Source organism: Planococcus citri, chromosome 1 (assembly GCF_950023065.1).
Source record: "Planococcus citri chromosome 1, ihPlaCitr1.1, whole genome shotgun sequence".
NCBI classification, from domain to species: Eukaryota; Metazoa; Arthropoda; class Insecta; order Hemiptera; family Pseudococcidae; genus Planococcus; species Planococcus citri.
The window spans coordinates 82858354-82874420 of record NC_088677.1 but is presented as its reverse complement, the minus strand read 5'-3'; the positions used below and the strand labels follow the sequence as shown (position 1 = coordinate 82874420).

Below are 16067 nucleotides of genomic sequence, written 5' to 3'. Positions count from 1 at the left end.
TACCTACAAGTTCTTGATTATCCGCAGGTCTTTGTCATCGATATTGTATTTCTTCAGGATCTCCAGCATTTTCTCATGGTTGACACGATCAAATGCTTTTTCATAATCGACGAAGCAAGCAATAATTTCCCTGTTTGCATTCAGTGCTCTTTGGATGATCACTTTCAGCAGGGCGATTGCGTCTCTCGTCCCTTTTTTTGCTACAAAGCCATATTGTGTTTCGCTTAGATTTTCATCTATCTTCTTTTCAAGTTTTCAATTCTGGCTTTTATGATGGATAGTAGTAGCTTTAGAGCATGGCTCATTAATGCGATGGTTCTATATTCAGAGCATTTTTGCGAGTTTTTTTTTTGCTACAAAGCCATATTGTGTTTCGCTTAGATTTTCATTTATCTTCTTTTCAAGTTTTCAATTCTGGCTTTTATGATGGATAGTAGTAGCTTTAGAGCATGGCTCATTAATGCGATGGTTCTATATTCAGAGCATTTTTGCGAGTTGTTCTTCTTTGGTATTGGTACAAAATTTACTGCTTTGAAGTCCTTAGACAGCGTACCTTCATCGTATATTTCATTTATAATCTTCAGCAGCTCCTTTTTGTACTCAGGTGTTAGATGTTTAATCAAGTCTACTGGTATGAGATCTTCCCCCACTGCTTTGTGGTTTCTGGCTCTCTTCACCACAATTCTCAGCTCCCACATTTCGATTTGTGGTGCCTCCTCTGTGGATGAAACTTTCATTTGAGCTGGACATGTGTCATCTCCATACAGTTCTTGTGTGTAGCTGATCCAGACCTCTTCTGTTTCTTGATTGTTAACACAATACTTTCTGTCTTTTCTTCACATGTATGCTATTCCACTTCTCCTTTTCTTATTGGCAGCCATCATCTGCTTCACTTTGGTATGCATTTCTCTAGAGTTGTGTCTTTTCTCCAGTTCTTCTGCTTCTCGACACTTCTCCTCATACCATTCATTTTTGGCCATTCTGCACATTCCCATGATCTCGTGATTTAGTTCTGTGTATTCATTACTTGGTCTGTTTGCATTCCTTTGTTCTTCCATCAGATCCAGTATCTCTTGAGTCATCCATGGTTTGTGTTTTCTTTTATCTTAGAGTGGAATAGACTTTTCTGCTGCTGTTTTAACCTTTCGCTTTCATGGGGAAATGTTTCAGGTCTATTACAGCTACATGTCGTCACAATAGTAGCAGTTAAAATGCTGAAAAGTATCGTTTTTGCTGATTAGTTTGAATGAGAAATAATCGTGTAGCATTTCAACTAATAAATCTGGTCTATAAACTCATTTCACAGATGGCCACACTGACGTAGATATGGCAAATTTAGTCAAAGAAATGGAACTAATGAAAAAACTCATCCGCAGACATGACAATGCACTCGGTCTACTCGGATGCTGTACACAAGATGGGCCATTACTCATCATTCGGTGTTAACATCTCGTGGCGGCACCACCATCAACTTGCTGAAAGGGGGACTTTTTGCAGAGAATCGCATTCATTCGCATCTCGACAAGTCATGTGTGCGCGTGTGTAAGGAAATGTCCCCCTTTCAGCATGATAACATGTGTTTCATGCATTTCACCGCCAGAGCGCAACACATGTTTGTTGACTCCGAATCACCGAATACTCCTCACATGGTAATTTACTCGATTTCCTACGAAAGCACAACCACGACTTTTCCACAAATCAGGAAATGACATCGACCAACTTGTCTGAAAAGGTTCTAATCACATTTGCTCAACAAGTAGCAAAAGGCATGGAATACTTAGTTTCTATAAAAGTATGCCTCTTAGCAAACTAGATAAATAGTTTTCAACTCCAATAGATTTAGGTACCTAACATATTATAAGATAACCTAAGAGGTAGTTCATGAAAATAATAAAATAAATCAACTTTTCAGTGCATCCACCGAGACCTCGCTGCTCGAAATGTATTGGTATTTGATAATTACATTGTGAAAATACAGGGTCATCCAAAAAAGACTTTACCATTTCAAACGCGCGTATAAGTACCTATAAGACAACAGTGTATTTTAACGCCGATCTCTTGGCAGCACTGAATTCCTTGAAGAATTTCATTTTTAAAACACTCCCCAAAAAGTCAGTTTGGTATAAACGTTCGGCTGCCAGAGCGATTTTTGTAAAAAAAGTACATTTTTACACAAAAGCTCATTTTTATCATGTCACAACTTTTGAAAATCGAAAGCTTGGGTACTGAGCAAGAAAGTTTTATGAAAAAGTTCAACTGTCCGCGTGGAAAGAAGTCACGAGAGACCTAAAATAAGCATCCTCTCCATAAAATTCAACAAAAAATGAATTTTGGTGACGTGCTCGATAATCACTTCAGTGCAGTAAAGTTGAACTGAAAAAAAAGTCGAGCACAACTTGCACGATTTGAAATTTGTGATGAAACAAGACGAATATCGGTGATGTTCTGCGCAGCACATCATTTTATGAAGAAATTCATTTCCAAAGCATTCCCCAATCTACTAGGCCTACATATCACAGATATTCCCTTGTTTTCTCACAAATTTCAAATCGTGCAAGTTGTGCTCGACTTTTTTTTCAGTTCAACTTTACTGCACTGAAGTGATTATCGCGCACGTCACCAAAATTCATAAATTATGGAGAGGATGCTTATTTTGGGTCTCTCTGGCTTCTTTCCACGCGGACAGTTGAACTTTTTCATAAAACTTTCTTGCTCAGTACCCAAGCTTTCGATTTTCAAAAGTTGTGACATGATAAAAATGAGCTTTTGTGTAAAAATGTACTTTTTTTACAAAAATTGCTCTGGCAGCCGAACGTTTATACCAAACTGACTTTGTGGGGAGTATTTTAAAAATGAAATTCTTCAAGGAATTCAGTGCTGCCAAGAGATCGGCGCTAAAATGCACTGTTGTCTTATATACGCGCGTTTGAAATGGTAAAGTCTTTTTTGGATGACCCTTGACCCTGTAGGTGATTTTGGATTAGCCAGAGATATTCGACATGAATAACTATTACAGGCAAAAAACTAATGGTAAATTTTCAGTTAAATGGATGGCCCCAGAATCTTTGAAACATCGTAGTTATACAATTCAATCTGATGTGAGTGATGTGTAAGTCTAAACGTAACACAATCATTCCTTATCTTCAACATTATTGTACAAATTCCTCCACTTATTCAGGTGGTCGCATGGCATACTACTATCGGGGATTATGACATTTGGCGCTGTTCCCTATTTGACATACGATGATGCAGAAAAATTGGCGAAGGACATTAAGGCTGGGTACCGTATGAACAAACCAAACATTTGTCCAGAAATGTTGTAAGTACGTAATGTTCCTAATTTCAATCCAACAGCTCTCACAATCTCATCATTTCATTAAGAAATTCAACATATCGAATTATTTTCATCATCAATAGGTATTGTCTAATGCGTAAATGCTGGAATTATCTGCCCGAGGATCGACCAAACTTTACAACAATCGTTCAAGAGTTAGATGCGATACTAGCCAGAGCCACAGATAACGCAGTAAGCGAATAATAACAATTTTCTATCAATCGTGATCACATTTTGATCTCTATTTTTCTTTGTGAATAGTGAATACCTATCCAAAAAGTTCCCTTTCATTTATAGGGAATGGAACAATCTGGTCCTCATTGCTCAAACATCGCCACAGAATCCAATCACGAGGAAAGTGAAATCGATAGCTTATTATCGAATTACCGGTATAGCTCTTGAAAATTTAAAATATACCTAGTTTGTAATTCGTATTCTTGTCAAGTACCGATGATGTAAGTAATAGAAAAGTTTTATTTTCAACATGAATCCAAACCAAAATTACCAAAAGTGAGCTGTAAACGCAGGGAAGTGGGAGAGAAAATCAGGAATCTTCACCCGAAGGTATTTTCATTCGTTTTCATAAAAAAAGAATGGTTTTCTTTGTTCTGTATCCAATAATTGTCAGATTGATATTCACCACTTCTCCTTTTGAATAAATTTGCAAACCTCAACAGCGCTCTAAATCAGCGTAGCCCATTATTCCGAAAATAATTATTGTCTCGAGAAAATTACTATCTACTAATAAAAACGAATTAAATATTAAATAAAACGACTTCGTCGACTTACCACAGACATACTGCATCTTTGCATCCAGCTCATCACAACATTCTACAGTTCATTAATGAGACTTCGAAAAAATCCTTTGCGAAGTCCACATTTCAAACACATCGAACTCTCGAAACCCGCGTAAAATTGCACTAAAACGGCCACTGGTTATACCATTAGAATTTACGATTCACGTACTTTCACGAGAAAAAAAACGCGCAAAGCGACTCGCGACACAAACAAACACTCACGATACCATTTCGATTAAGTAAATATTGCGTCAATGTGGGGGGTCAAAGCTAGTAGTCGCCAAATTCCATAGGACGACTACTTGACCAGTCCTAACGCTCACAATACTCGTATTTTGAGTCACACAACACAACGCTCTAACGATTCCTTAATTTTACCAACAGTTTGTAAACTTCTTTTTTAGCATGTATTAAGAAAAAAAATCTACCACATTAAGCGTAGGTATTTCCGTACTATACCATAGAGCCCTTATTTATTTGAAAAAAAACTATGTCAACGGGGCAATGGCGTAAAAAAAATCACGATATCTCGAATTAGCAATACTGATTTTCAAAATTATTTTCGAAACAACAAAAAAAACTCACTAAAAAAAAAGCAAACAGACGGAAATCTATCCTAAAGATTTCTCAAACATTCAAAACGATTTGGTAATGTAGATGAATGGCGATACCGGATACGCACTCTAATATAATAAATGGGAGAAAAAACACCGGATACGCGAATTAAAAGAGAAAAAAATTGATACAAACGTTGATGTATCTTTTAAAATTGGTAACTAATTATCGCGTCGAGTACAAAAAACAAACAAAAAATGACGCGAGATTAAAAAAATACGTACACAGTACACACGAAATATGTACATAAAACGAACTCAGAAAAAAAAGAACGTCTACGAAACGACGTCTTTTTCCAGAGTCAGTTTTTTGGTGGTGGGATCGTAATGGCCGGCCAAATAGTACACGTCATTGGATTCGTGAGGTAACTAATTCTTTTTTGAGGCCACTTGTCCCTTCCGGATGATAGGTAGAACCATTTCACGAGCACCATCATACTTTGATAAGATTCCCACATCGATTTGATTCGGCCGATAAATGGCTTGGGTGAATTTTCTACCGTTAAAAACACAGCACAATCTCCGACCTGAAACATGCGATATTGATGAATCATGTATTATGAACGATGAATCACAGATGATAAGAGGCGAGAAAGGCACGAATGTAGATAATATCTCGTTCGAAATTACAGTTCCTAAAATGTTTTTTTTTTTTTTTTTTTTGGTAGTCTATGTGAAAAGGGAGAGCTTATTGCCAAAACGCGTATTTTTTTAAGAAATCCAAAAATGAAAAATTGAGGCTTTTCATACCAATATGAACCAAAATTGAAGTTGAGTCCTCTGATTCTCGCTCATCGAATGTATTTTACACGTAAAATTTACTATAGAAATCTTACTTTCATGTCAAAATTGCAAACAAATCCCAATTTTTCGCCCAAAATCGTGATTTTTGTCAAAATTTCAAAAAAAGTCTTTGTTTTTGCAAGATTTAAGAAAATCCTGATTATTTAAGGATTTCAATAAAGTCTGCCATAAATTGAGAAAAAAATTCCTGATTTTTATTCAAGTTTTCAAAAAAGTCAAAAAATTATGATTTTTGTCAAAACTTCAAAAAAAGTTTCAGTTTTTGAAAAATTATGTAAAAAAATCCTGATGTTTTTCAGGATTTCAAAGAAGTCTAGATTTTTCCAGAAACTTGAAAAAGTTCACAATTTCTAATCAGGGATTTTGAAAAAATCCTGATTTTTTGCCATAAATTGAAAAAAAAAATTCTGATTTTAGTCAAGTTTACAAAAAAGTTGAGATTTTTTTCAGAAAAAAAGAGACCCGATTTTTTACCAGAGTTAAGAAAGCGATCCTGATTATTTTTAGGATTTCAAAGGAGGTGTGATTGTTGTCTGAAAGATAAACTAGATTTTTCAGCCAGAGTTCGAGGAAAGTCCTGATTTTTACCAGAAATGCGAAAAAGTTTCTACCGTAAACTGGGGTAACATTGAAATCGCGGGGTAACATTGAAGGGTGCGGTTTTTCATCATATTATGCTCCATGGCGGTGGAACTATGAAGTATGGAACAATTCTGACACCGGGAATGGATAGAGTACACTTTGGCGATTATTTTTCCTATTTTATCATTTTCAACTAGTGGTTCCAACATCAGTGAAAAAGCAAGCGAAAAAAAGTGCTGTTTTTATCAATTTTAATTAACATGAAAAGCTTGGTGTCTGGAATTTTGAATTTTCAAAGAACGAGTCAAGTGACATTATAGATGTGTTGGTACATCTCCCGACTATAAATTAGCGCATTTGTTCATGTGCCAAAGTTGTTCCCTGAGGAGTAAAAAAATAATATTCAAACTGGGGTAACTTTGAAGTCTATAAAAAAATCATGAAATTTTGGTAAAATGGACGAAAATGCATGAAAATGCTTGTAAACTTGTTAAAAACGATGTGAAAACTTGAAAAACAGCTCTAAAATCATTAAAAAATCATAAAATTGGATCAAATTGGCCAAAATGCATGAAAAACGCCTGAAAACTAGAAAAATTCCAAATTATCATTTTGGAGCACTCTTTCATAAATTCAATTGTGAATATGGATCATTTTGTAAGTACTTGACGCGTATAAAGTGACCAAAAAGTGAATACTCATGTTTTTGATAATTTTTGACCTTGATTGAAGCACATTTCAAGGGGTCTTCAAAGTTACCCCAAACGCTGGGTAACTTTGAAGGGCACTTCTTTTGGCTCTTGCGCTTGACAGGAAAAAGGTAGGCAACTTCTGTAACCGCCAAAACGTAGTGCTGACATAGCTTTATCAAAAGCACCACACACATTTCCCCTACCTCCGCCATTCATACCTCTAAACATAAAAAATACTGAAAAATCCTTCAATGTTACCCCAGTTTACGGTATCTTCGAACCAGAGTTAAAGAAGTCTTGATTTTTTCCAAAATTGAAAAAAGTCCTGCTTCCACCCAAAATATTTTTTTTTTTAGTTTCAATTTTTCCAGGAAATTTGGAAAAATTTTGATTTTCAAGTGAAAGAGTCTAAAAAGTCTTGATTTTTTGCCAGAAATTTTGAAAAGTTTCGGGTTTTTGTCAGAAACTCAAAAAAGTTCTGATGTTTTGGGGATTTCAAAAAAATTATGATTTAAGTATATGTCCGTTTGCAATTTTTTCTATTTGATAGTAATGTTTGTGAAGGAAATAGATAAAAATGTAGATGTAATGACATCAAACGAACAAAGCAAAGTTGAAAAATTTTTCCATCCATAACTGTGAGTAATTAAGTAACTGATTTCTGCAAATTTGATTCAAAATATAACACACTCATTATTTTACTATGGTGAATGGTCATGGTTCTAAATAATACATACGTATCTACAGATAATAATTCGTAAATCTAGGTTAAGTTATGTGCGCATGTTGCATATGCAGTGCACGTTATTGACAAATAAGTTCTCAGTAAATATTTTCTCAAATTGTACCTACTCAATGAATTTTTGGAGTTTTTCATACCGATTTTCTAATTAACCGGATCTTTCAAATATCAACAACACGTACGAAAAGGGGGGATAAGTTAATTTTTTCAAACGCTCCTTGTGACGAATGTGATCAATCAACCCACAAACTTTTGCCGGATGTCTATGAAGCCATGATGGGTGTTGGACTGTGGGAGCTGGCGTGACTCGAAACAATTCATTTTTCGAGGAATTTGAAAATTCTATCCGTTCACTGAATGTGAGATAAAAGAGTAGATCCCACGAGTGTTTACGTTTAGTACAGTTGGTAAAGTATCGTTTTTATCAACGGAAATTATTTCGAATCACCACCACAGGTCAGTAAAAAAACAGCCATCCAACGGAAACTGATATTGAAATCACAATCGATAAGTATGTACCTGAAAATCCTAATCATCACCCTTGATTCATGCAATATTCCATGAAAAGCAACGTAAAACACACGTCAAAATTATTGCAGAGTTCTGCTTATTGGTTGAAATCCTTGCTGTTGAAACTTTTATCGAAATAATAACATGATGAAACTGATTTCCCATCATTCCACGGAAGTCCTGGGTGTCTTTGTATTACCTAACTCGTCTATTTTCAATGAATTTTATAAAATAGTGCTTCACAATAATTATGCCGCGATGGTGATTTGAAGGATTTCGAGTCTTGTGTTTCATTTTCATCTTTTGCTGAAGGAAATCTTTATCGCAAATCATTAGAAGAAGGTAAGAAACACAAAACTATGTACTAACATACATAAATGCTTGATTTTCTAGATTTATTATGCGGAGGGTCATGTGGAAAAAGCATTTATTGCCAAACAAACTCTTCCAACATAAAAAAACTACTCTCCCCTGGAAAAATCTAGGCCACCTGAACAGAAAAGAAGAAATCCTGATTACCAGACTAAGAATAGGCCACACAAAAATTACTCATAACCACCTATACCAAAAAGAACCAAAACCCTCATGCCTCATGCCAATTTTGCAGAAACGAACCCACATCCGTCCAACACATACTTTTCAACTGTCCCCAACTAAAACAAAACAGACTTACACTACAGATAAAAGAAAACCCACCTACTATCCCTGACGAACCCCCAGAAATACAAAAATTCATCTCCCTAATAAATAACATCAACCTCACAAACCAAATCTAACCCCCCCCCCCTTACGGGTGTAATAATCTTGTAATTATAAACACCCAAAAAAAAAAAAATCTTTACTTGTTTTTTTTTTTTGATTCCAATCATCGAAGATATTCTGTTTCACGTGACGTGGTCAAAAATTATTTACTCGTAAAATGGGTTTATAACCCTTCAATTTCAATTTGAAGTTGATTACTTATAAGAATCCTCTTGAAAAATAATTTTTTTTGTATTTTTCAACGTTAACAGTACGCATTCCAAAAATGAATGGTAATCATCAATCTGCTCAAAGGAGATAGCTATTAAGTTTTCGGTAGGATGCTTCGTTCAAACGATGTTCGTGAAAACTTTAGTCAACTTATTTTACTTCAAATGTTAGATATAGGTAAGTTAAGTTGTAAATAGATGACCAGCGATGATCCATAGTTAACGATTGAAAATAAAACAAGGTGCGTTACTGTGGTGAGCCACAAAAAAAAAAAAAAAAAAAAAAAAAAAAAGGTGGTTAGATAGATAAGTACCTACGCATACTCACGTTTTCCTTTTTAAATCTCTCCCATGAAATGTTTGAGGCCGATTTTCGTACCTTTTTACATGGTTTTTGATTTTGAGTCGTCATTCGAACCTTCCCAAATTGATTCAGTGCTGTTCATTATTTCATTAATTGATTATTAGGTATAAGAAAACAAAATAAATAGAATAGCGCGAAACGAATAATAAAAACCCAAAAAATATGACCCTTTTAGAGCTTTCCTGAAAAATTTACAAACCTACGTTTTGGCAACAAGGAACTTTCTCATGTGGCCTACCACGTATCATGAAATAGTTGAAAGCTCAAGTAATTGATTTTTTTTTTCAAGTTCTTAATAGTCTAACGAAATATTTTCAAAATCAGACATACCTATCAGGGGTACCCTATTTCGCAAAGTTGGAATTTCCCATCGCAAATCTGCGATTTCGGCTGACCTGTCAGTCAAAATAGTCGCCATTTTGTAAATAACGCCTACTTCTTTTTTTTTTTGTTGAAAAGTTTGCTTAAAAAATGTTCCTTAGGATGTCCCCTTCACGAAAGCAGTTGTCCCAAAAGGTTGGGAGGAGGGGGGGGAGGTACAATTAGTGATATTGGCATACGCTAGCGCAGTATTGAAACTTTCTCATGCGGTAGGTATTTCGAATTCATCAACCATCAATGGATTATGCTTCCAGATCCAGATACTTATTTCAAAAGGATACTATCTTTATCTACATCATATTGAGAAAAAATAACGGACAAACCAACTGGACGGTAACGTAGACTGAACAAATGAAATTTTTATCGCAATGAATTTTCCTAGGCTCTTACACATACTATTGATATACACACGTTTATATTCTGGCTGAACACGAATTACTCAATAATTGCAAAATCAGATATTAAGGAAACCTGGAAAGTGTTTTTAGATAAATACGCCACAGAGTTCTATCACTTGGCGGTAGATGAATATGGAAGATGGGTATATATAGGCGGAACGAACCATGAACAAAGTGCTACTATTGCACTATCAGAATGAGCAACTGATATCGGGTGGTACTTTTTTCTAGGGTACCCGCCATGCTCACGATATCAGTAATATTTCGAAAATCTGGAAAACTTGGTTTGAACCTATTGTAGAAAGAAACCATGGGGATGCGACTGTAGCCTTCATAGGTCCGAGTTTAACAAAGAATTCATCAACACCACTACAAACGACGCTGCATTCGCTATCAAAAATAATGTAAGCGTGGTAGAGCGGAAATATTTTTCTTCAGTTATTACACAAAATAGTACCTCCTATTTTATACGAGAAATGAGTGTCCCGCTTCATACCGTGATAGATTAGTGTATGGTTTCAGTTTCGAAAATGTAGGCTATTTTATCACGACGAACATTTATCCGGGGCGTACCGTAACTGGGTATCTAATTGTGAAAGATACTAAAAAAAAAAAAAAAAAAACGATTCGTGCAATAGAGTTCCTATACTTTGCAGTTCAGGTCCAAATGTACATCTAGCAGACGCGATCGCAAACGCCTATATCCAAAAGCGAAATACAGATTCTGGTTTAAAAACAGATATTCTGTACACGCTACAAAAAGACTTCTATTATGACGGGACAGGAACTACATATCTCAGTATGTAGGCATCAAATGAATAAATTACTTACAATCTCAGATTCAAAAGGACGAGCCGCTGATCGGAGAGCTGATATTTTTGCGTACACCTGCTGAAGTACGGGTGACAGCAATGCCGGTTACGCTCAATCAACTATTACACAATCTTGTTTCTTGGTACCACATACATACGGTCGGCTACAGAAAATATCAATAAAAGGATTTGATTCGCCTGATTTGTACACTGTGCATAAAAATGCAGAAATAACGATTGATGCGGGAACAAGGGTACATTCGGATATGCTCCTTTGATTCGAGGATGAACTTTTTATACGTGATGACCGAAAAGAAACTCGCCAAAGTGAAAATACATAATTGCGACGAATATAACACATCACACGCATGTTGGTTGATAGCAGATCCTTATTGTGGATGGTGTTTTTCTATTAAGATGTTGTTTGAAATCAGAATGTAATGTTGAACAAAATCGCATCAACTGGGTCTCGTTTGATATCGATAAATACAATCTAAAGGGGTTTTTAAGGCGATGATTACTACTTTTACACTTTCTTCGCCATCTAACTTCAAGATATCTACTTTTTTACTTCTTTCATTGCCTAGTAGACGTCCTGTAGTATGAACTACGGTCATTTAGTGCCTTTATATTGAAATAAGTCGACATTTTTCAGTTCGTTCACCGAGACCTTGCAGCTCGAAATATTCTAGTATTTGACAACAATGTCGTGAAAATAGCTGATTTCGGATTAGCCATGAGATATTCGACAAGCTGACTACTATAAATTAAAAACTGGTGGTAAACTTCCAGTCAAAATCGGACGTGTAAGTTGGAAGACCTTAAATAAGTAGGACCTAAACTAATCAATCAAAATTTTACAAATTCCATAATGGTAACTTACAAATTTATCAACATTTGCATGTGGTCATATGGGACGTATTACTTTGGGAGATTATGACATTGGGTGACGATCCATATCCGTTATATAACGATGCTGAAAAATTAATGGAAGACATCGAGTCAGGTGTCAGGATATCGTTTAAAGAAGCCCGCCAACTATTCGATCAACATGTACGAATTGCGTATCACGAGTATATTATGTATTTTCCACTCGACAGATGTTAAAGAACGTAATGTAGATGATATAAGTACACATCATGTTTGTTGGATAGGTACTCTCTAATGTACAAATGCTGGAATTATCTGCCCGAAGATCGACCAGAATTTACAAATATCATTAAAGACTTGGGTAAGTGAACAGAGTTTTTCACCATTTGGTGGTGCATTTTACCACGATTTACCTAGGTACTTACTCAAAAATGTAAGCTGGTTATCTCAAAAATTTAATTTATACATCCACAGACTATCGAACAACCTGATCATCACGGCTCAAACCATACAGCAGAATCCGATGACACAGAAGATGAAACCAACGATCTATTAGAAAACGGTTTTAAATAATCTTAAGTTTTATTTTTGTTGAAATTAAGTAGGTACCTAGACCTACCTATTTAGAATGATACAAGGTAGAGTAAAGCAGAGAAACCAGACCCATCTAAAAGTGGTATACGTTTTTGAAAAAAATGCTAGGATTTTGTTTTTTTTTTAATAAGAAAACCCTTTATTTCGGCATATGTATTTTAAAATGTAAAATATTCATTTCAATTAGATTTTTTTTTAAAGCACAGAATTTAAATGAGCATTCTCATTTTAACGCAATCAGTACTTAAGTGGGGAGGGGGGTTGGTGAACCACGACCCATATTCGTTAAATTTTGAAAAAAAGTCAACAAATTTCAACAAATTATAATAAAGCTGCCAAATTTTGACACAGTAAGCAAATTTTAAAAATTTTAGGCTTGATAAAGAAGGTATTTTGCCGACTTTTTTGGATCATGAATTACACATTTTTGAAATCTTTTGCCCTCGCGCTTTTCCTCGGGTACCAAGTATGGAGAAATTAACTTCTAAAAAAAAATACTCATTTTAATTTACTTCTTGAATTATAAATTTCTGAAAACTTTGGCCTCGCTTCGCGCAGGCCAGTTGATTTTTATATTTGAAAATCAAACTTTCTAAAAAATCTGTTATTTACACTCAAGAAAATATTAAAATCAAAAAATAAACTCTTAGCATAAAAATAAAGGTTTTTTTTTATTTTTCGGAACTTAAATTTTTGAAAAGTTTTTGCTCACACTAGGTCCGGGCCTGTTAGTGCTTAGAAGCTACTGAGAGTAACAAGAATACCCTCACACTTACGGTATGATCCAATTTCATACAATATTTCATTGAATTGAATTGAACAATATCCCATTTTTTGTAATTTCAGGTATAGCCTATCTTAATCAGTAAAAAATTCGATGATAAATCAGTCAAGTAGGTAGGTAGGTAAGTGTATTTTACCTACTATTTCAAATTAATGAAAAAATGAATCAAAAAATTATCTCGTTCGGCGTCATCACCTCCGACCGTTTACATTAAACTGACAAATAATTATCGAACGATAAATTTGAAAATGATTCATTTTTTTTCATTTGGTAACGTTTCAATGTTATCGTACTTAACTAAACGAAATCAACACCAACAAAAAAAAAATAAAAATAAAAAAATAACTCCATAGTCAACTGAAAAACCTTAATCATCATCCTGTAACGTATTTATTCCAGTGGAAATTACATCAGGTAAGTAGGTTTCACGAAAAACTTATAAATATGAAATTATCGCATAATCTTTCATCACTGAACTATTTTTTATGATCTATTCAATAATTAAACGGAATCAACAACCACAGAAAAAAATAAATAAAATAACTCCATAATCAATTGAAAACCCTTAATCATCATCCTGTTACGCAGTTATTCCAGCGGAAATTACATCAAGTAGGTAGGTTTCACGAAAAGCCTATTTAAGTACGTACATATACATATGATCGCCTTATTTTTCATCACTGTATTTTTTATAATCCATTCAACACAGTCGTGTACGTGTCGTATTACTCGAGATCAACGGTTTTCACTCAATTTTACAATAATTCGCGATACATAAGTATAAGCTTTAATATTGGTTTTCAAAAAAAAGAACTCGCATTTCAATGCTACCCATTCATTGGCCTAATGATGTACGCTACAAGATAATTTGCCAGAGGTAAGCAACCTGCAACTACCTATTCATATTTAAAAACACACTGATTTGCACATGTACTTTAAGCATATGGCCCATTAAAGAATTTTTTTTCAATTTTTTTTTCAAGTTCGCAAACAAAGTTTCTTCTTAGCAAGAAAGAATCGTTAAAAATTAATAAATCCTCACAAAACCATAGTGCATCTATTTCTCTTATTATTTATGTATGTACTTAAGTACATAATGTAGTTGGATAGGTACCAGAGTAAGGCGTTCGTTCATATTTCAAGTTGACTGAAGCCCCCTTCTCCCTTATTATAAATAAAATCACATCTCCTAAAATCGATTTAAAATTGGTAAGGTTATTAAGGAAGTTTCGTTCGAGTAGGAGACGACTCCGAAAAATTCTGAGCTGACACGTTCACTATGTGAAAGGAGATGAACTTAGGGTTTGTGGGGAGGAGGAGAGGTTCACAGAACATAGGGTGGTTTTAGAAAACTTTAAATTTTTGATGAATTGCATGTTAAAAATTTACATACAATATCCTGTCAACATTGAAAGTAGTCGGTAGGTACCAGTAATAAATTGAAGGGAAAAATAAAATTTACGATTTCCCACAGGTAATACATATTTTTGAACCGGCCAAGCTAGATCAAAAGAGCACAAGAAACCATATCACCATGCCAAAATCTCCGGAGCTAAATGGGTACCATAAAGAAACGTCAGTATAGAAAGTTTCATATCCCCAGTGCCTCTCCTTTTTGGAGACCAGTTCTCTGAAATTACAATAAAAAATTTTTCATCAGCCCCATGTTAAACGATTAAGAGGTATTCCCATAAAAATTTTCACCCCTTTCCCTCATATTTACTCCTGAAAATGGCGTTTTAACTTATTATAATGCGTTTTAAATAATGAAAATTACGAGGTACAACTTTAAAACACGCTTTTCGGATGTATTTTTGACCCTCCAACAAAATGTAGCAATGAGTAGGGTGTCAATTATTCTGCATGTTTCGATACCGCTGATCACAAAATATATGACGTCAGATTTTGTGCTAAACTCATCAACACTCCTCCATAGCCTCCAGCCCCCCACTACAATTTCTACTATTTTTTAAATTGAGCTAGTTTTATAATATTGAAGTCTTTTTTATACGATCGGATCCGACTGAACGCAAATATGACTTCAGATTTCATTTTACTCTCACTTAGCCCTTCCGGAGCTTCGCGGCCTCCTCCTCAGTTATTTTCTTCATAATTTATCACTTCACTCATTTTATATAACAAGTCTTTTATTTCTATCATTTTTTATTGTCTCAGTTCGTTCTCAGTATGTATTGTTGAATGTCCTCCAGTGGCGTAGCCAAGCGGGGCGAAGGGGGCCATGCCCCCTCCCCTTGCGAGCGAAAATTTGAAAGAAAACATGCAAAAATGGACGTTGTTTTGTTGTTTGGATCCATTTTGTCTAAAAATTTTCGTTCTAGTTTCGCTCGAGCAGTACTTTTGCCTTCATTCTCATGAAATCACCTAACATCACTATCAGTTTACACAAAATTACCCCTTATTTCAATTTTTCATGCTTGAAAATCTGATTTTGCCCCCTTCTTGAGAAAATCCTGGCTACGCCACTGGTCTCCACAGAGCAGTGGTTTCAAAATCGTGTTGGGTTTCGCCTACGGGTTTTTTGCAATGTGTGGCGCGGCTTTAGAAAATGAACCACTACGTTGAGTGATGAAATTTTTTCATCATTTGGGTAAAATTGGGTCCAAAACTGTAGTTCTATGATGAAAGAAACGTGGTAATTCTGTTTATTGCCATAAAAGTAATTTTTTAATGGCATTTGAGGTTTTCAAAGAGCTGAGAGTGAGGCAAATTGAATCCTCACGGAGAAAGAGATCGTACCTGTTACCTTTCAACAATTTTTTATCATGCATAGAACTATACGTAGGGTATGTAATAAAAT

General features: G+C 35.0%; 1 long non-coding RNA gene across 2 annotated transcripts in view; it reads right to left on the bottom strand.

Annotated features, from left to right (window-relative positions):
- The window catches only part of LOC135838325 (uncharacterized), a 345767-nt gene that overhangs the window by 237175 nt on the left and 92525 nt on the right, over positions 1–16067 (bottom strand). For both annotated transcript variants that reach the window (XR_010557381.1, XR_010557386.1), the window contains exon 4: positions 4124–5272. This is a non-coding gene — a long non-coding RNA (uncharacterized LOC135838325). The remainder of the gene's footprint in view (positions 1–4123; positions 5273–16067) is intronic.